The 21,872-nt window shown below is 37.0% G+C and overlaps 2 pseudogenes; one reads left to right on the top strand and one right to left on the bottom strand.

Moving 5' to 3' along the window:
- Positions 1-6,563: 6,563 nt before the first annotated feature.
- LOC124981016 (ADP-ribosylation factor-like protein 6-interacting protein 1) lies at positions 6,564-7,174 on the bottom strand (annotated as a pseudogene).
- Positions 7,175-16,422: 9,248 nt separating this feature from the next.
- Positions 16,423-17,323, top strand: LOC124980044 (olfactory receptor 1468-like; annotated as a pseudogene).
- The last annotated feature ends 4,549 nt before the right edge of the window (positions 17,324-21,872 follow it).

The following is a 21,872-nucleotide window of genomic DNA, read 5'->3' as shown; positions in this document are numbered from 1 at the left end:
CTATATGTTTGAATATGCAATTATGTTAGGTAAATACCTAGGAGAAGACTTTCTAGGTAATATGATAATAATTAAGTTTAACATTTTTTCACTTTTACAAACTTTTATTACCTTTTTTTAAACCCATATAAGAAAGATATTTAAAAAGAAAATATCAGTGGGACAAAGACATACTGAGCAACATGATCATAGAAGGCACCATCAGCAGTTACACCCACCTGTGGGAAGAAAAGAAACTTTATACACCTTCCAGAGGCTCAGACCTCAGAATAGGTCCCAAGTTGAACTGTGCTTTAAAGTCTGAATTTTCCCATAATTTTCTTATTTCATGAACACTTTTATCTCTTCATATATAGCTATAGGGTTCTCTCTCTCCTTCTCCACACACACACACACACACACACACACACACGATAAACTTTCCAAAGCAGTTTCACAATTTTATATCCCCACCAGCAATATATGGGAGTTTCATTTACTCCACATTCTTACCAATATTTTTTTTCCATTTTTAAAAGCTAAAATAAACCTAGTGTACAACTAGCATTTTGGAAAGCATTCCTTGAAATTTTTAAGCTCTGTGGAGGATGACTAATGATGTTGAACATCTTTTCATGTACACGTGGCCATTTGTACATCTCCTTTGGAGAAATATTTGATGAATCCCTTGGCACATTTTAATTGGACTTCTTGTCTTTTTTTCACTGAGTTGCAAGAATTCTTTAGACATTTCTACATATTGAACTCTCAAAAACTGATGTGCAAATGTTTTCTCCCATTCGTAATTTGTTTATTAACTTTCCAGATAGTGTTCATTGATGCATAAATGCTTTTCATTCATCTATTCCTGCTTCTGTTGTGAGGGTTTTTTTTTTTGTCTGTTGTGGTCATAACCAAGGAATCCTCCTTCATGAAGATTACTCTTTTCTAGTAGGAGTTTCATAGTCTTAGTTCTCACATATAAGTCTTTGCCTTGTGTATGTATTACCTACTTGTATGTCTTCTTTGAGAAATATCAATTCAGGACTTTTGTCCATTTCTAAACTGGATTATATATTTTCTTTCTATAGAGTTTGTGTTTCCTAAATATGATGGATATCAATCCCTGATTATGTGTATGCCTTGCTAACAAGGAATATTCATATATTTAATTTTTTCTTCATTTCTTTCTTCAGTGTTTTGTAGTTTTGCTCTTGTAGATCTCTGATGTATTTTGTTAGATTTATACCAAAGTATTACATTTTGGGGGGAATGAGAATAACAATGACATTATGTTTTTTAAACAAATGTGGATTGAAATAAATTATACAAAATTGATTTTACTCACCAAAATAACAGCATTATTTTCTGTATTATTTCTAGATAAACCACAAAACATTTATTTTGTAGGTTTTCCTGGTTTTGCTCATAAATCAGTCATGGAAAAAGAAAACAGATGAGTTGCCTGTATCAATGGCCTCCGATTTGGTCTTGACCTTGAAGAAGAAGGGACCAAAATTCACCTGCTAAAATGAAGGTGTAGACTTACAAAGAGGTAGCCTCAACGAAGGAATGTAAATAGCAACAACCAAATGTGGAAAAACAATGGCAGGCTCTTCCACTCAAACTGTAACTTGTTCCTTAAGTTCATTTGATAAAGACAAAATTTATACTAAAATATGTTTGGTGACCTCACAACTCTCTCGTTAATTCCCTTAAATGTCCATTAAAAATTTTAACACACTTAAAATTTCTAATAGCCAAAGGTCAATAGCAGCTTTCATTGTAACATTTCATAAGATGCATTCTTTTCTTACACTTTCTCAAAATTTATTTCTTCAAAATTGATGGCAATATCTGACAACTGGATACATGTTAATAATACATTTTATATCTAAAAAACTTAACTAAAACAATTACAGATGCTACTAGCAGAGGTCACACAGAGGTAAAATGTGATCCTTCCTATGCTGTCTTTTGGAAGAACATTCAAGTTTTAAACCAGGAGAGCTCAAACAGGTGCCATGTATATAAGGGATTGCCAATGTCTAATGTATTTATGAAAGGCCTGTGACCTACATACACCTTTTGGCTTTTTCTTCCAAATATCAAATATAAGAGAAAGCCCATTTTAAAAGTCTTCTAAATATTTTCAACAGTTTCTGGATCATCTATAGGAAACTCTGACTTAGTTGAATATAGTTTGATATATGCATCTACCATTAAATCCAGATAATGATTTTTTATTATTTTTTTCATTTCTACAAACTGCATTTGGACTCATTGTATGCAAATAGGGTACAACTTTTTGATTCTATGGTTGTGTACAATGTAGATTCATACAATTCATGAAATCATACATGTATGTAAGGTAATGATGTATGTCTCATTGCACCATCTTTCATACCCCTCCTCCCTCTAATTTCCCTCTATATAATCTAAAGTTCCTCAATTCTTCCAGATCGTGTTTTATATCAATATTCATGTTAAGCAAAGTCAAGTTACTTGAGCTTTGGTCTGTCAGAGTGTTCTCTAATATGCTTTGAGACACTTTCATCCATTTTCGTAGCATTCATTCTCAACCTTCTTCCCAGGAAGAACACATAGGACCTTCAGCAAGGCATATACATGAGGAAAAAACTTGATATCAGGCAGATGGAGATCATCATAAATGAGGGATGGAAGCTTTATATCTTCCCCTCTGTGTTTTCATTTGATTCTCCAACAGTGAAGCTTGACTGAAAGTATGTTGGGATTAGGCAAGTCACTTATTTACATGTCGGCATGGTGCTCCACTGATGTATTGAATTTGAGCTGTCCCATGACTGAGGGTACCAGAGATAAGAACTTAAGAACTTTGAGGTGCTGTTCTGAAAATATACCCTTAAGTTTCTGAATGATGTGCTCCACTGTTGGAACACTTAGGGTTTCTTTATAGTAACTGTCACAGGTTAGTTGAGATTCCAGGTCACTCTGCTGAGTCCTACGACATTTCCCAGGGAGTTTCATTTGAATATCAAATTTGGTTGCCAAATTTGTTGCTTCCTCAAACCAAAACCCATGATAAACAACAGAAGTTTGTCCCTGGAGATATTTCCCAAAGGCTCTTGTAAAAGATAAGACTTTTAAAGAACAAAAATGGTACCAATGAAATCAATATCTGTTACTACACTACAGAATACAAATGCTTGACCCATTATATGGTTATTCCATCTAATATTTGTATCACTATTTATGCCATCTTAGTGCTTGCAGGAGATCCATCAAAATTTCAAAAGCATCATGCTTGCCTGTTCACTGAGAATGGCAAATTTCCTTCAGTTTTTTACTCCTTTCTTCACTGTTATGAAAAGGAACAGAAATTACCTTGTCAAGTTCTAACAGCAGTTGTGTGATCGATAGAAAGAAGAAAAAACCTCCTCAATTGTTCCTAATACAATAGACACCCCCAATGTTATGGAGCACAACTTAAGAACAGACTGATCACCACTGAGAAGTTCAAATTTGAGAGTGTTTACTAACCAGCTGGTTGATTGTCTCACACAATGCCCCAGAAATGACTGTTGGGAGAACAGCCCCGACCATAGGGTTGCAGGGGTTTTTATACTATAAGTCAGTACATCAATCATAAGTGTCTGTTGCTATGATTCAAAATGATAAACTAACATTGTGGGATCTAAAATCATAAGCAAAAGGGGAGGTGGGTCAAAATGACCTTACTTAGGTACAAATTAAAGAACGGTTACTAACATCTAGACAATCACTGTTGACATCACTGTTGCATTGGTACATTGTTTAGGAAAAATAGAAATTAAAAAAAGAACAATTTTTCATTATATAAGTGTAGCCATTTTGTGTTGCCAAACCTGTCATGCTAAGCAACTGTTGATGGGTACAGAGGCAGGGTGTTCCCATGCAAGAAGTATTTCCTACATAATACGGAGTCTCAAGGTGAAAGGGAGTCTGTTTAGTCATTGCCCATATAGCCTGGCCTATAACATTTCCATGGAGTCAAATATGTCAAACCATCACACCATCATGGGAACTGATTTTGTCAACCACATGTTTAAGACACAGGAAGAGCAGAGTGTATAGATAGCGTGGGGATATTTCTGTACAAGTCTAGAAGCAACAACTTTCATTTTGGAAGAGAATCCACTAGACATGATGTAAGCCTGGCCAGGACAATACTCCATATTTAGTCCCCACTTCTCAGTTATCTTAGTGTGAAATTTCACAGCCAAGATTTCTGCAACAGCTTCATAAGGCAGGAAGCCCTCAAATTCCTCTCTCAGGTTATGAGATTCATCTACAAACCTCACCAACACGGGAAGGTGTGCTTCCCTGCTATGTCCACCACATCATCAGTGATAATGGAAAAGAAGTGTGAGTCTCTCCCTTCGCTGAGGGTTTCTTCCCAAATGCAGCTCTCACAGATCTCTAGCATCTGTGTCTGCTGTGTTTCTTTGGACAGAGCAATGTGTTAACTGCTGTGGTCTCAAAGAATTTTCTCAGGACCTCTTCACCAGAATTTATCCAGCACTATGACAGGGCCTGAAAGTTATCAGGAGTAAAGAGACCTTCTGGGATTTCACCAGCCTTATACCCATCCAGAGGTATATTTCATTTTCCCATAAGAATCAAAATTTCAAATAAAGACTTCAAGTATTCTTTGTTTTCCTTCTCTTCAAGGGTTAAAGGTAAACTATCTTCATCCTGCTTATCACCCCCTTCTTCTGAACATTACTGTTGTTTCTTTATGTTTTTGTTCCTGTTCAGAAGTTTTGTCAATTTTTTGCTTTTTCTCCTTTAGGGTCTGGAGTTCATCTTCACCCAATTCTTTTATTCATTTTCTGTGTCTACTATGTGGATTGTTCAAAGGACTTGTAAGCTCAAATATTGTTGGTATGGCATTATCTCAAAGAACTGTCCTATGAGGACTCAACCAATGACTTTACACGTATCTGCAAGTATTAATTTTTTTCAGCTTTTTAAATTTTTTTTATTTTTCCCCTTTTACACAAAACAAAGTAGAAGAAATAATACAGGATTAAAATTGCTAAAGTAGTTAATTGGTAGAACATGTATTCACAAAAAAAAAAAAAATCCAGATAGGAAAACTGGCTTATTTACAATGAGGAAACACATGTAAAATTAAGGTAATTATCATATGAAACATTAAAAAAAGAATCAAACAAATACTACTGGATGCCACTGTTTACAGCAATATTGAAGGGAGAAAACAACACTTAATTAGGAACAGAGATACCACAAGGTACAGGTTTTACAGTGTCAGTGCAATAAATTCACAAAACTACATTACGGCTAATTAATCAGTTTAAGAATTGTTCCCAAACATGTCACATTTTGGCCTTCAAAGGTTTATTCCTACAGATTTCAACTACTCTAAATTTCTAGCTACTGAGAAGGAAAGACTGATGAGCTTTCCAAAAAGTCACGAATCTATGTAGATCAGAAGCCAGCTATCACTACGTGTCTGCTCTCACCAATAGTCCCGGAATTTTTCAAAGAAATATTGAAGGAAAAAAGTTGTCAGTGTAGTCACTATCTTCAATGCCAAACCAAAAGGGACCAAGTAATGGCCACAACCAAAGAATGGGAATTTGAGGTTTACCCTTGAAGGCTTTCTCTGGTCTTAAAAATTAGATTATTTTCTTCTCTACTGTAATGAATTTTGACTAAACACAGGAAGACTTTTGTCTTTGTTTAGTTAGTCATGGAGTAAAGGTATCTAACATAAGTCTTAATATACTACGGACTTTAAGTCAGCTGAAAACATGAAATGCTAGGTATGCTAAAAATCCTAAGTACAATCTTTTGAAAGTCTGCTGTTAAAAAGACTTAAGGGTTTACTAACTTGAAGTGGTGCAGGGAACAGCAGCTCTAAGTATGTCAGATTCCCTGTGGAACAAAGAATCAATGTTTCCTAGAAATGGCTTAAGTTTTGCACAAGGGAGAAACCTATACAAACTAGGGCATGGGATTAGCTATATTTTATTCCATGGGTATTATTCTCCCATGGTGAAAAACAAACAAACAACAACAACAAAACAGCACAAAGAACAAATCTTAATTAATTGGTCTCTTCCACAGAAGTAGTAAACTTGGTCTCTATACTCATGAAGCCAGACAGTTTTTTTAAGCAAACTGTGAAGCAGACAGTAGATCCAGCTTCTCATAGCCACAGATCACTACCTTGCACCTAGCTAAAAAAAAGTCAACACTGTTAATTTCACTAAAAAGTAAAATTTACCACTGTTATTTTAAAGGAAGTTGTCAAAAGTAAAAAATTCAATTATCCCTGGGTGAGAAAAATCAAGACAAGCCATACTCATTAATGAGTTGTCCATTTAAGGCCAACTGATGAAAATGTACCCAGCTACACCTGACTCAAAGACACTATGCACAAAGCCTTACCTGGCAAGTGTGAGTTTCTATGAACTAAGGGCAGAGTGAGGCAGAGCAAGAGCTACTTCTGTAACATTTTAGCATCCAAACAGCATAGTAGGAACTGTTCCCAGGGGCGATGCATACTCCATTAACACAGGAATAAAGCAGATGCATTATTCATTTTTCTTTTCTTTTTGTTTGAGAAGTTTTTTATCTCCCTTTTGGCCATTCCAATGTACTTCGAAATGATTCCATGTTGGTTCAGTCCAGGAAGCAACAGTAAGAAAGTCACTATCAGGTAGGTGAGAAATAGGTTGTGGACTTGCTGTCCAGTCCAGGCAACTGCAGCAAGAGAAATGATCATGGTCATGAAGTACATTTTAGGTTTTTCTTCCTTTAATGTAAAGAGGCGTTTCCACCAGCCCACAACTCTGCGACGAGTCTTCACCAGATTGCTGCAAATTTCATGGAATCTTTGCTGTTGTTCAGTGGTTCATTTATTGGAGCCAAAAATTCTAGGTGCTAGAATGGGAAAAAGGTAGTCAGCCAAGCACAAATACATCACAAAACAGGAAACACCAGAGAGAACAGATGGATCCAAATAATAGATAATCAGAAACACCAAAGAAACCACACCCATGATGGCAGGTGGAAACCAGGCTCTTTCCCATTGGAGAATTTTATCAGCAATCAGCATCATTTCTCCCCTTCCTTGTAGCTGCTCTTCCAGATCCGCAGTCTCTGCAGCCAGCAGGTTAGTGCTGCGATTATCTCCCTCCACCATCATCCCTGAGATGCAGTCTCAATGAGCGCGAAGCACCCTCAAAGCCTACCTCCCTCCGACACCCGCACCGCCACTGGAGTGCTGCAAGTATTAATTTTGAGAAATAAAATAACTCAATCATTCTTTAGTTTACTGATGCCTCTGCAAAATGTATAGTTCTACAGATCATAGAGTTCTCCAAGTGTTTATTTAGCTGATCAGCTGTTTTGTGTCCTAAGTCAGCTCTTCTGTAGTTCTCTACCCACTTCTGGCTCTGCCCAGACCCCACGGGAACCTGAAGAACACCAGGTCTGACTGCGAGCTCTTCGCGTGCAGTTGGGAGCAGCACAGACATTCAGCATCCTTGCCCGCCTGCTGGCCGGCCCAGCCGTCACCTCTGGGCCACTTCAGGCCAACTGCCCGCCCATCCGCCCATCAGGGCCAGGGAGGGGAGCTAGGCCAGCGGGCAGGACAGAGCGGCGCTCGCGAAGATGCGGGTTGACCAGAAGCCGCGAGGGGCAGGAGGGATACAGGTGGGTATGCGGCTCCATAGTGCAGCGCGCCGCCGCCGCTAGTGCACCTCCCGCCCTCCTCCCCTGCCCCCCCCCCCGCGGCACGCTGCAGCCTCCTTCCCACAATTGTGCCCCAGCGCCCAGCGCCCGCGGTGCCCTCTCTTCCCTCAGCCTTCCTCCCCCGCCCTTCTTTCCGCCGACCTCTCCGCAGCCTGCCAGTGCCCGACATTGTTTTTAATATAAAATTCCACATGTTCCATGTTGGAGTGCAGGAAACTAATTGACTCATGTATATTAGCTTGATCATACAACTTGCCTATAACCATTTATGAGTTAATAGAGTTATTTTGTGAGTTTTTTTTCGATTTACTGTTTAGAGGCCCATGTCAGCATCAGACACAGTTTTATTTCTACTTTTCTAATCTATCACTCCTTGTTTCCCTCCTCTCATCACATTAGCCACAATTTCCAGTACTATGTTGAAAACCAGAGATGATAAGCGGCATACTTGCCTTGTTTATGATTTTAGGGAGAATGTATCAAGTTTCCCACCATTAAGCATGTCAACTGTAGGTTTTTTGGTAACTATGCTTCTGAAATTGAGGAACTACCTGCTGGATTTTGCCAAATGATTTTCTCTGCGTTTAATGATTTGGTCATGTGATTTCTTTCTTCTATTGCTTGTGATGGGTTGGATTACATTATTGATTTTTGAATGTCCCAACCAGCCTAATATATCAGGGATGGATTTCAGTTGCTCGTGGTTTAAAATTCTTTTCATACATGATTGAATTTCATTTTCTAATATTTTAGTTCAGAATTTTTACATCTGTAGTCATGAAAGATATTTGATTGTACTTTTAATGTCTTTATTGGATTTTGATACTATGGTAATTCTGCTCTCATGGAATGAATTAAGAGGTATTCCCTCTTTTTCTTTATTCCAAAAGGTTTGTACAGAATTGGTATACCTTCCTCCTTAAATGTTGTTAGAATATACCAAAATATACTATTTGAGCCTGGAACTTTCTGTTTTAGAAGGTTATTACTTATTGACTCAAGTTCCTTGATTAGTAAAGGCCTATTCTGATTGTCTGTTTCTTCTTGGGTGCATAGGCAAGATTTTTTTCTTTTAAGGAATTGGTCCCTTGAATCTAGATTCGTGAATGCATGGTAATATAGTTGTTCACAGTATTACATTTTTCCTGATATAAGTAATTTAAATCCTTTCTCTCTCCTGTGGCCTTTCTCTCTCTTCCTTAGTCTGTCTAGAGGCTTCTTAATTTTGTAGAACTTTTCAAAGAAGCAGCTTTTGGTTTAATTCATTTTCTCTATTGATTTCCTGTTTTCAGTTTCACTGATTTCTATTCTCATTTTATTATTTATTTAATTCTGTTTAATTTAAATTTAATTTGCTCTTTTTCTAACTTGATAATGAGGAAATGTGGATGACCATCTTTAGATCTTTCTGTTTTTGAATATATGCATTTAGTTCTATAGATTTTTCTCTAGGGACTCCTTTGGTTGCATCCCAGTAATTTTTATAAGTTGTACTTTCCTTTTCATAGAGTTCAAATTACTTTTAAGGATTTTATATCTTCTTGAAAAATTGATCCTTTTATGATTATGTGGTGAGTAAGGGCAAAAAAAAGAACTAAAATATATATAGATTAGGATTTTAGAAATGAAATTAGACTACCTCTTTTCATAGACAACATGAGTGTTTATACAGAATCCCAAAGGATCTAAAAAGGGTCCCAGAACTAATAAATGATTGTTACAAAGATCAAAGGATACAAGGCCAATATATTTAAAAATTATGAAAAAACTCAAAGTATACTTTCAAATAATACCAAATCATTAAGTACTTAAGTATAAAGCTTACAAAATGTAGCACTTGCCTCCTTATCCAAAGAAATATACTTCAGTACACCCAGAGATAACCAGAGATAGTACCAAATTCTATATATATACTATTTTTCCCCAATGCATGCATACCTGTGGTAAAGTTTAATTTATACATTAGGCTCAGTAAGCAATTAACAATAATAACTAATTAAATAGAACTGTGCAAATATATTGTAATAAAAGTTATCCGAGTGTTCTCTGTCTCCCTCAAAATATCTTATTGTGTAGCACTTGCCATTCTGCTTGTGATGATATGAGCTGTTAACAATGCCTACGTGGTGAGATGAAGTGAGGTGAGTGACGCAGACAGTGTGATGTAGCATTAGACTACAATGTGAGTTTTACTTGGATATCTACTTGACCTTTACTAAGGTTTATTATGCAAGTCTTACTTATTGCACTGAATTACTGTAATAGTTGATATGATAAAAGAGTAACAGATGGGTAGCATAAACAGATATGCTGGAAAAGGGATTATTCATATCCCTAGTAGAATGCAGCAGGGCAGCACAAGATTTCATCCTGCTACTCAAATGACATGTAATTGAAAGCTTGTGAATTGTTTACTTCTGGAATTTTCCACTAAATATTTTAGGACTGTGGTTTAGTGGAAGTAACTGAAACCAGAGGAAGTGAGAACATGGATAAGTGGAACTACTGTGTATCAAAACTACAAAACACTGATTAGAGAAATGAAAGATATAAGAAATACAAATGCATGTTATGGTCTGAACTGAAAGATGCAATATACTTAATATGTTGACTCTTCAAAAATTTATTCAAGATTCAGCAAAATTCTAACCATAATTCCAACAAGACTTTTTGTGCACAAATTGATGATCTCATTATAAAATTTATATGTGAAGACAGAGAAGCTAGAAATTAAATTCAGTTTTGGAAAAGAAGAACAAAATAGAAGGTTTCACATCTCTTATTTCCAGTCTGTTAAGTGACAATAACCAAGGAAGGATGAAATAAAAGAAAATGTAGAAACATATATCAGTATTGAGAGAATAGCATAGAATGCAGAACTGGATTCACTCTTATATATTCCATTGATTTTTAGTACTGTAACCAAGGCAAATCAGTGGAATGTAGCTTTTCCAACAAATGGTGAAGGAAAAATCAAGTTTCTTATGCTATAAAATCTCACTCCCTTCCTTTCATTCTCTAAAATAATTAAACTTAAATGTATCATAGACCTTAATATTTGTATGAGTATGAGGAGAGTTCCTATGACATCTGTCTCTGGAGTAAGAAATATCCCAGAACCAAATGAGGTGGTATCTGCCTGTAATCCCACTGGTGCAGAAGGCTGAGGCAGGAGGATCATGAGTTCAAAACTAGTCTCAGCAACTTAGTGAAGTGCTAAGCAACTCATTGAGACCCCATCTATTATAATACAAAAAAGACTGGGGATGTGGTTTAGTGGTTGACTGCAACTGAGTTCGATACACAGTACCAAAATAAAAGTATTCCAGAACAAAAATCAAGGAGCAGGTGGAGAAGGATTGAAGAGAGGTGATGTCAATTTGCATCTACTGAAGCTGGTTGAAGCCAGTTCATAGCTGGGTTCCTGCAGCTGTGGTTGAACTAAGAGATGAGACTGATGCACCTAAAATGGCTTATCAAAATATTTAGTTCTCAGAGCACATGCTCTTCTGCCAGGGCTGAAATAACTATTTTCCTAATGTGGAAATTGAGCCTATGGCACAGTCTCAGTCTCTCTCTCTCTCTCTCTCTCTCTCTCTCTCTCTCTCTCTCTGGTTCTTAGTTCTTAGTAAACCAATGTACAAAGAACAGAGGAGATTGACACTGATACCAAGGAAAGCTTGATTGTACACAACCACAGTAGAGAGGAATGTGTCTGAAAGTTCGGGGCAATTTTTGTGTACCACATCCTATTTTTATATTAAGAAATAAATGTTAATATAATCTATAACAACCCAAAGAAGCAGATCTCCTAGGAATGACATTTGCACTGCATCACTCTGCACAGAACTTCATTCAGTTTGTCACTTCCAAGTACAGGAGTATCTGGAACAGGAAGTGGAGGAAGAAAAACAATAGATGATGGTATGATCTTGTAATCAATTTCATTGACATAGAACATGACATTAGGAGGTCACCTAACATATATGGAGAGTGTTTGGGATGGCATTGATGATGATGCTATAATGAACTTCCTAGAAAGGTAAGGAGGCAAAAGTAAATGAATAATATGAAACCTGAGTTTCTTCTTCTATCTTGACCTGAGAAAGTATTGAACATAAAGTGGGAGTATTCAATTTTTTTTCTTATTCCTCTCCTTTTCATATAAATAAATATATTTATTTTATAAAAATATATACACACAGTTGAATAATAGAAGTCAGAGCCTCGTTAGCATCAAGTTTTAGCAGCAAGTTTTTATCTCCTTGGGCCTATTTACAGGGGGTTATGTTATAGTCAGAAACTTCCACTGAGGATTCCATCTAAAACATGTGTCTTTCACGGTGGTTTCTACTTAGAGCCACCAATTGTTTTTGTATAATCTTGTGTACTTCTAAGATGCTGAATTATTCATGACATGGTCCCTGATTAATTTTAAGGGTTTCCCTACCATCCTTGTTACCCTCCAATGAGCAGATCCCACTAGCACAGAACTCCTGTGCATTCCCCAAGCAGGCAATGATTAAGCATCCATCCCTGAGTTTCTTTCAATACTCAGTGTTTCCCAATAAATAGTCAGGTGTGATCAGTGGCTGTAATGACTCCTTGCAGCAGGACTCTGAGAGAATTGTCCTAGAGAGGTCCTGGATAATTGGTTTGTCTTTAATTAGTTACCCCAGGACCTGAACTCCATTGGGAGCAGGTTTCCTTAGGCACAGAGATGAGTTCTGTGAGAGATATGAGCTGGGTGGTGTAGACACAGATTATGACAATAGGGGTTTTTAATTCACATGCCCACAATGAATGAGGAGAGATGGATCTCAGGTCAGGGTCTTAGAGTCACTCTCAGAAATTCTAAGTCAAGAAGGGTGGTACGTTTTTCATCTGTAGTGTCTTTCCAATTTAAAGGCAGAGTTTTTCCAGGTTTTATGTTTTCCTTTTTTTTTAATATGTGATGATTGTCAATTCTGTATTTCTCTGTCTCCCAAATGTTTCCAACATTCTACTAGTATTTTGTCTAATGTTTGCCAGTTTAGTTGTTAATGATAACATTCATAAATATCAATGTGCAACATATCTTATGATACAAGATTATATCATTTCAACATATGGACATCTGTGTGTGCTATGTAGTCTTAATGCAGTAGTTCTAAAGTCTTACTTTCTTTTAAAATCATCTGTGAATCTTTAACATTATTTGAACAGTGCCCCTTTTCAGAAATTACATTTGTATTTTTTCTGAGAAGACCCAATAATCTGTAATTTAAAGAAAATATTTGTCCTTCCTATTCCTGTTCAGTCTGTCTACCAAAGTGCAGATTTTCTATGGGTGTTAATGAAAAATATAAAATCCGAATTATAAGACCAGAATAAGTATTTTAACATTATTCCCACATGAGTTCCATGTACACTAAATTTAGAAGCTCTGCCTTCACTGACTCCTATGTACACCCCCTACTGATAATTCCTGATTTAATTGGTCAGGGAGAAGATTAGTCTATCCTCAGCACAGCAGCTGAGAGTTATGCCTCTTGCTTATGACTCCTAGTCACAACTCTTGACCTCTGAGATGGAATTTCCTCAGAAAAGAAGAAATATTCTGAGAAACCAGATGTACGATTAGCAGTAGACATTTTCTTCCCATTGCAATGCCAGCAGATAATGTTCCTGTGTAAAAAATGTTAATGCAGCTGATTAAATCACCTCTAGCAGGGTGAATAGTTGGTTTCCATTGTCATTTTAGTTGAGGAGCTCCTTACATCTCTTAATATTCCTCCCTTGATTTATTTGTCAGATTTGGGGCATAGTGTGAAATACTAGTGTCAGAATTTTCCAGCAATCAGAACCAGATCATTTACACAGATAAATATATATATCGATAGAGAGGGAGTAGTAGAGAAGAACAGAGACAAAGAGTGAGAAGGTGATTCATTTTAAGAAATTAACTCTCATGGTCATGGGACTGACTGGTCTAGAATCTACAGGGCAGGTCAATAGAATGGATTCCCAGTAGTGTTGGTGCTACAGTCTTGAGTCTGAAGGCAAACTGGAGCAGAATCTTTCCCTCTTCAGCAGACTTCAGTCTTCCCTTTTAGGGCTTTCACTTAATATACAAAGCACCACACCCCCCAAAAATGAAGGAAAATATATTTTATTGAGTAGAATGGTAATCACATTACAATGACTTCACAGCACCATCTAGATTGGTGTTTGACCAAAATGAGACAATATGGTTTGAAACTGGAATGGCCACCAAAGGCTCATTTGTTCACAGCCAGTGCTTTGGGGAATTAATTGAATCATGAGGCCAATGAAATCATCAGTGGATTAATCCATTGATGACTGAAAAGACTACTGTGGGTGGAACCTACCTGGTGGAAACAGGTCACTGGACACAAGCTCGGGAAGGGGTTTATCTTCTCTCTGGCCCCTTCCCTCACTCCTCACTCTCTTTCTGCTTCCTGGATGCCATGAACTGAGCAGCTTCCCTTCACCACACCCTTCTGCCATTATGATCTGCCTCACCTCAGGCCTAGAGCAAGAGAGTCAGACAACCATGTACTGATAACCCTAAACTGAGCCAAATAAATGTTTCCATCTTTAAGTTGCTTATGTCAGTGATTTCAGTCAGAGTGAGAGAAATCTAACTAAAACTAACACATTAGGCATCAAGGCCAAGTCAAGTTGAAATTAATTGAAATGAACCATGAAATTAACAATCACATGGGCTATGGATAATGGAGGAAGAACTCAATTAAGGACTTGAAGGTAGAATTTTTTGTTTCCCCCATAATTTCTAAAATTACCATCATATTCACTTTCCCCACACCAATACAAATGACATAATGTGAAATAAAGCATGAAGAATTTCAGGCCAGGGGCCAGAGTTGCAGCTCAGTGATCGAGTGCTTGCCTAGCATGTGTGAGCCACTGGGTTTGATCCTCATAAAAATAAACAAATAAAATGAGGATATTGTGTCTATCTACACCTAAAAAATAAACATTTTAATAAAGTAAACTAGGAAGTTCCTAGAAACCTAAAAAATATATATATTTGTACACAATCTCAATCCAAAATAGTGACATGAATAGTAGATCTGATCTACCCAAACATTTTCCATGTTTGTAAAATTACACCCATGCTATTTGTAACAGAGTGTCAAAATTCATAGCTAAATGTTAAAAACATGAGTTATTGTTCTGGAAATTATATTAACCATAGCAGTAGTTTTAACTTTTAACTTGATAGTTTTGATGTCTTTAAAGGTGTAGGAATGCATGTCTCAGTCGGAAAGGCAGCCAATAAGTATTAATGGGATACTGAGTACATCAGGCACCATGCAGGGTGCTGCTCTGCTGCATGAGGCAGACGTGATTTTTCCTTCATGGAGTTTATACTCAATGAGAAGTCACTATCAACCATTGACCAGAACACTGAATGCCATGACATGAGTACAGGATCCTGTGGAAACTGTATCATGATACAAGGAAGGTTTAGTTTAGTACGTACCATGTAATATCCCTAAAAGATGAGTTGTAAACCAGGCGAAGAGGGAGTCAAGGAAAGAAGGTGTGAGGCAGGAGGAACAGCAAGTGGGAAATACTCAAGACTAGAAATGATGACTTCAGCCCAGTAATGCAGAGAGGGGGATATAAGGGTCATCATGCAGCCATAAGAGGCTATGAAATTGGGAAAGGATCAGGTAATGAAATGTTATTTGTGCTTCTGAAGAAAACTTTGCCTTTTTCATGAGAGCACTGAGAATCTATCAGCGTATTTAATCAGGAGAGAGTGTTGATAAAATTTCATCTTATAGTGTCACGGTGCAGAAGAAAGTAATTGGAGGAAGAGATATTGAAGCTGAGAAGCAGAGAGATAAATTCAGAGGCTGTATACATAGTTCAAGTGATATAGGAGGTCAGCTTGTCTAACGTAGTGATATTTAGGATAAAAAGAGGATGAATAAGAGAATGAAATACAGACTCTGAAGGACTTGCTGGATTGACTATAGAGGATGAGAGAAATGAATGAATGGAATAAAATTCTCAGGGTTCTGTGTTTGAGCCTGGATTACTTTTCCTTAATGTGAGAGACAGGAGCACAGGGTTGTAAAAACAAAAGACAGAGATCATGAGTTTATTTTGGGATCTGTTTTGCTTACTATGTTTCTGTTACTTTCAAGGGAAGATAATCATTATGCCTTAAAGTAGAATGCTGTATGACAGAAAGATGTCAATACCTGAGTTTTAAGTGATAATTCAGGCCTTCAAGTACATGGATTTTTATTAGTGTCATGTTGTATTCAAAGAGTGCAAACTTTAGAAAAGTTCCTGAAAAACATTAACATGTCAGAAACTGAAAAAGCAGGACACAATTATAATCACTGAGGGTAACTGGCCTAACAGAAAAGCAAAAAAATCAGTGTATTTTGTATCTAAGGAAAAAATAGATCAGAATGTTTACAAAAGAATGGAACACTGTTCCATGTTAAAAAGAAGCAAATTATTTATGTCTTATTTTTAAGATTCTAATTATATACATTTGTGATATAAGATTATAACTATTGCAAAGAGAGTGAAATAAAGATTTTTTGATAGACCCCTAACATAACAGGTCATGTATCATAGTAATATGCATATTTATTTGAGATCCTAAAAGACTCTATTATTTTCTCTTTAAGAACCTGGAGACAGAGCATGACAGGAAGGAACCAGTCTATCATCTCAGAGTTTCTCCTCCTGGGCCTGCCATCCTGCAAGAGCACCAGAACCTGTTCTATGACCTGTTCCTGGCCAGTATCTTACCACCAGCCTGAGGGAACATCATCCTCATCAACCTCATTCACCTGAACTCCCATCAACATACACCCATGTATTTGTTCCTTAACAGATTGTCCTTCTCTGACCTCTGCTTTTCCTCTGTAACCGTTCCTAAACTGTTGCAGAACATGCAGTGCCAAGTTCCATTCATCCCCTATGCAGGTTGCCTGACACAAATGTACTTCTTCCTGTTTTTTGGAGATCTGGAGAGCTTCCTTCTAGTGGCCATGGCCTATGACCGCTATGTGGTCATCTGCTTCCCCCTGCACTACACCACCATCATGAGCCCCAAGCTCTGTCTCTCCCTGGTGGTGCTGTGCTGGGCACTGACCACATTCCATGCCCTGTTGCACACCCTGCTCATGCCAAGATTGTCTTTTTGTGTGGACAAAGTGATCTCCCACTTTTTCTGTGACATGTCTGCTCTGCTGAAGCTGGCCTGCTCCAACACTCGTGTCAATGAGCTGGTGATATTTATCATGGGAGGACTCGTCGTTGTCATCCCATTCCTACTCATTATTGTGTCCTATGCACGAATATTCTCCTCCTTCCTCAAGGTTCCTTCTTCTCATGGTATTCACAGGGCCTTCTCCACCTGTGGCTCCCACATTTCTGTGTTGTCCTGTTCTATGGTGCAATTGTTGATCTCTATTTATGTCCATCAGCTAATAATTCTACCGTGAAAGAGACCATCATGTCTCTGATGTACACGGTAGCAACTCCCATGCTGGAACCTTTCATCTACAGCCTGAGGAACAGAGATATGAAGGGAGCCTGAGGAAGAACCCATGTAGGAAGAAAATTCCCTTGTGTGTTTGATGGAAATGCTTGTGATTTTTATATCATTTTATTCAGTGGATGTACTAAGATTTATATTGAAATATTATCCCAGATATTTTTCCCTCACGTTAGGAACCTTTGTTGATGTCGTGCACTATACAGTGGTCAATATGTGAAAGAGAGGAAGCTTAACTGAGTAGTTCACCTAGAGAAGGGAGTCTCTGTGGTCTGGATATGCCTCCTTTGTCTTTCTCATGTGATCCTGGAATAGCCTAATGTAAGTATTACCGTTTTGTGTGATCTCCATGCCTTACATCCTTAAGTTATCCCAGGATATTTTCATTTTATCCAGAATTCTGCTTTGTCTCTGGTGTCATTTTTAAATAGTGCTCTGTAATCTTAGGCTAAAATAATAAGATCCTAACATCTCAACCTATCAGCCTCCCATAATGTCTCTTACATATGATTTCCTACAGACATTTTCACATCATTATTACTTTGAGTCTTATTCCCTTCCCCCCCGATTTATTTTCATGTGTATGTAATATTTTGTGACTTGATCTAAACATAAATGAATCTTTCTTTTTAAAAAAAACAATGAATCTTTTGAACTCTTTCATTATTTCACTTTGTGCTTACCCTGGGAATTACTTAACATGTAACTTTATTTTTTTTCTCCATTAATAGGATAAGTAACTTGAGGTTGGTTAACAAGTTCAGTTTTTAAGAACACCTCTCTTCTATTTGGGATTTTGTAGTTTGAAAATATATTTTATGGGTTTTTTTCCCACTCTCATGACAATCCAGTGGGAATAGAAACAACAGTATTGCTGATTTAGAGGCTCAAAATGAAGTTCAACATCTTCTCACATCCCAAAGAGGGTTAGTTGAACCTGTGTAAGATCACAGGCCATCTGATTCTCCAGGTTCTTCTCATTCTTCCCCTCTTCTGAGAGAAAAGGAGCATTCATGTTTTTTCTTTTTTTCTCCTCACTTCCTTCTTTCCTTCCTTCCTTCCTTCCTTCCATCCTTCCTTCCTTCCTTCCTTCCTTCCTTCCTTCCTTCCTTCCTTGCCTTCTCTCTTTGGGTAGTGAAGTGCTTTACCACTAAGCTAAATCCACAGTCCTTTGCATTTTTAATTTTGAGTAGGGTCTCTCTAGTTTACCAAGACTGGCCTCAAATTTGCTATCCTTCTCTCTCAGCCTCCCAAGTCAATGTACTATCACAATCCAGCTATTTTTCTTTAACTCTTACCAGCACTATGGAATGGACTAGGTTTCCATCCTTCATCAACAGCAGATTTTGTAATGGATAAACTCAGAAAAATCCCAGGGACATCAAACAACAGCATTATCAATTGCAAGAAAAAAGTAATATTTAAATTAAATCACTTCCCTCTGTACCAAAAAGCACAATTTAAAGGCAGTGAATAATAGATCTTAATATTAAGAGTAATTCAAAGTTGATGCAAGAACTAATGGAGAAAATTTTTGAATTTTAATGATTACATAAAAGAATACTATGAGAAAAAGAAAAAATACTAAAATGTTGATTTGATCAATATATTATATATATACTTTTTAATTAACATGAAAATTTTACATAATAGTTCCACTAATATGTATAATTATATTGCAATATTTAAAAAATAAAGTGAAATTCAAAAAAAATTTACATGGTTATGGAATATCATGTAATCCTTTAATACATGTGTTATGGTTTTGATATGTGGTGTCCCCCCAAATTTCTGTTTATGCAGGAATATTCAGAGGTGAAGTCATTAAATTATGAGAACTGTAATATAACTATCCTATCCCAATTTGAACGAACTAACTGGGTGTAACTGTAGGCAGGTGGGTTGTGACTGAAGGAGAGTGTGTCTTAAAAGGATACATCTTCCCTGCAGCCCATTCCTTCATTCCTCTCTCTCTCTCTCTCTCTCTCTCTCTCTCTCTCTCTCTCTCTCTCTCTCTCATCTCTATCTCTCTCTCTCTCTCTCTCTCTCTTCTTCTTCTTCTTTTTTGAATATGCCCTGAACTCAGCAGCTTCCTGAACTGGGCTATTTTCCAGTAATGTGCTGCCTCAACTTGGACTCCAAGCAATGGAGTCAGCTGACTATGGACTGAGACCTCTGAAGTCATAAAGCCCAAGTAAACTTTTCCTCCTCTAAGCTGTTTTTGTCAGGTATTTTGGTCACAATGATGGAAAAAGCTGACTAAAACAATGTGTACATCTTATGTGAAGTTCAAATCAAGGTAAACTTGTCATTCTTTGTGATGAAAATATTCCAAATCCTTTCTTCTAGCATTTATGAAACATACAGTATATTTTTGTTATATACATATGACTGTTGTTTTTCTTTTCTTTTTTTCTGGCACTGAGATTGAACACAGGGGCACTCTACCACAGGGCTACACCACCAACCATCTTTTTTTATTTTGAGATGGTGTCTCACAAAATTACTGAGGTCCAGAGCTTATTATCCTCCTGCATCAGTCTCCCAAGTTACTGGGATTATAGACATAGGTCACCACATTAAACCTGGATGCTTCATTGTTAATTTTTTGTTTGTTCTAATTGGTTATACTTGACAGTAGAATGCATTTTGACACAATGTACACAAGTGCAACATAACTTCCCATTCCTTTAGCTATACATGGTGCTGAGTCACACCTGTAGTGTAATCATACATGTGTATAGTATAATAATGTTTGTCTCTTTCTACCATCCTTCCCATCTCCACTTCCCCACCCCTCCCATCTCCATTATCCAATGGTCCTTCATTCTTCCCTACCCCCACCCCCATGGATCAGCATCTGCTTATCATAAAATATTTGGCCTTTGATTTTTTGAGATTGTCTTATTTCACTTAGCATGATATTCTCTAGTTCCACCCATTTACCTGCAAATGCCATAATTTCATTCTTCTTTAAAGCTGAGTAATATTCCATTGTGTGTATATATACCACAGTTTCTTTATCCATTCATCTATTGAAGGGCATCTAGGTTGGTCCCATATTTTAGCTATTATGAATTGAGCTGCTATAAACAATTGATATGGCTGCATCACTGTAATATGCAGATTTTAAGTCCTTGGGTATAAACCGAGGAGTGGAATAGTTGGGTCAAATGGTGGTTCTGTTCTGAATTTTCTGAGGAACTTTCTCTCCTTTCTCTCTGATTCTTAAAGGAAAATAGTTAACAGAAACTTAGGTTCAAGCGACAAACTGGGACATGGCAAGTTTCAGTTTCTTTACCTTGACCCTGGAAGGTGCCAACTCAAACACTACCTTTTTCACTTGTTTCTTCATCTATAGATACATCTCTGGTGTGGGGAATGGAGGGGGGATTCAAGTAGATCTTACAGATAAATGACCTGGTCTCTTCCAACCCCTGGAGCTGATTCACTTCTTTAAGGCTTCTTTCATAAATATAAACCTTCTATTCCTATACATACTTCTTTGACTCCCAAATGGCAACACTCTTTTATATACCTTGCTTTACACTGATGGGATGAGATTCAAAAGTAATACCTGTAAATGTCTTTTTTTCTTCAAAAGTTTAAAGACAAGGAACAAATCTTTGAATATCTGATGGGGATTGGCTTTGTGGTCCTGGGCAAATTGCTTTCCATGATTTGCACTTTATTTTATGTATTATCAGAAATCTAACCCATATGCAAAGCATGAAGATAAAAATAAATTCATTATTGGGGAAGAACTTTGAAAAAATGGCAAGTATTATTTAATCACCAGAAGTTCTATAATAATGATGGTAACAATGGAAGCAGATTACATATATTGCAAACTGACCATGTGGTAATTGTTTTACATATGTATTCATTTTGTTATGACATCCTAGTTGCCTAAAACAACACTGTGTGAAATCATGCAAACGCAGGTCTTATGGGAAAAATGGGGGTAGGTTCATAACATTCAAAAACTTTATCAGTGACACATAAACATAAAAAGGTTAGGTTTATACTATACTTAATTAAAATGATAACAATTTTATATATGTTAATGATTAATATATTAATAAATATTATAATACACAAGGATTTGAACTTGAAAAAGTTCTGAAATTTTCTTGTGAGTGTGGGTGTTGGAAGAGTTGCCACTTATGAATTATGAAGACATAGAGGGGATGCTTTTCTGAAATGAATGGATGATAATAATACCAGAGATGTATGAGTGAAGCTGTAGCATATATGGTATGTAGAGGTAGGTGGTAGATGTTTGAGGTGCGTGTATGTTTTGTGTGTGTGCCTATGCAGCTCAGTTTAACTGAGTTTAGTTTTCTACTTTCACACACTTTATATGGATGAATTGTGAATTCAAAAGTACAATTTGCATTACACTCAAGTCATTCCCTATTATATCAATCATGATCACATCAATTCCTATTTTTGTTTTTATTTGTGTGTGTGTGTGTGTGTGTGTGGTACTAGAGATTAAATCCAGAGGCACTTTCCCACTGAACCACATCCACAGCCCTTTATATTTTGAAGCAGGGTCTCACTAAGTTGACATTGCTACCCTTGAACT

This window comes from Sciurus carolinensis, chromosome 3 (genome assembly GCF_902686445.1).
Source record: "Sciurus carolinensis chromosome 3, mSciCar1.2, whole genome shotgun sequence".
Lineage (NCBI taxonomy): Eukaryota > Metazoa > Chordata > Mammalia > Rodentia > Sciuridae > Sciurus > Sciurus carolinensis.
This window is presented reverse-complemented; position numbering and strand designations above follow the sequence as displayed.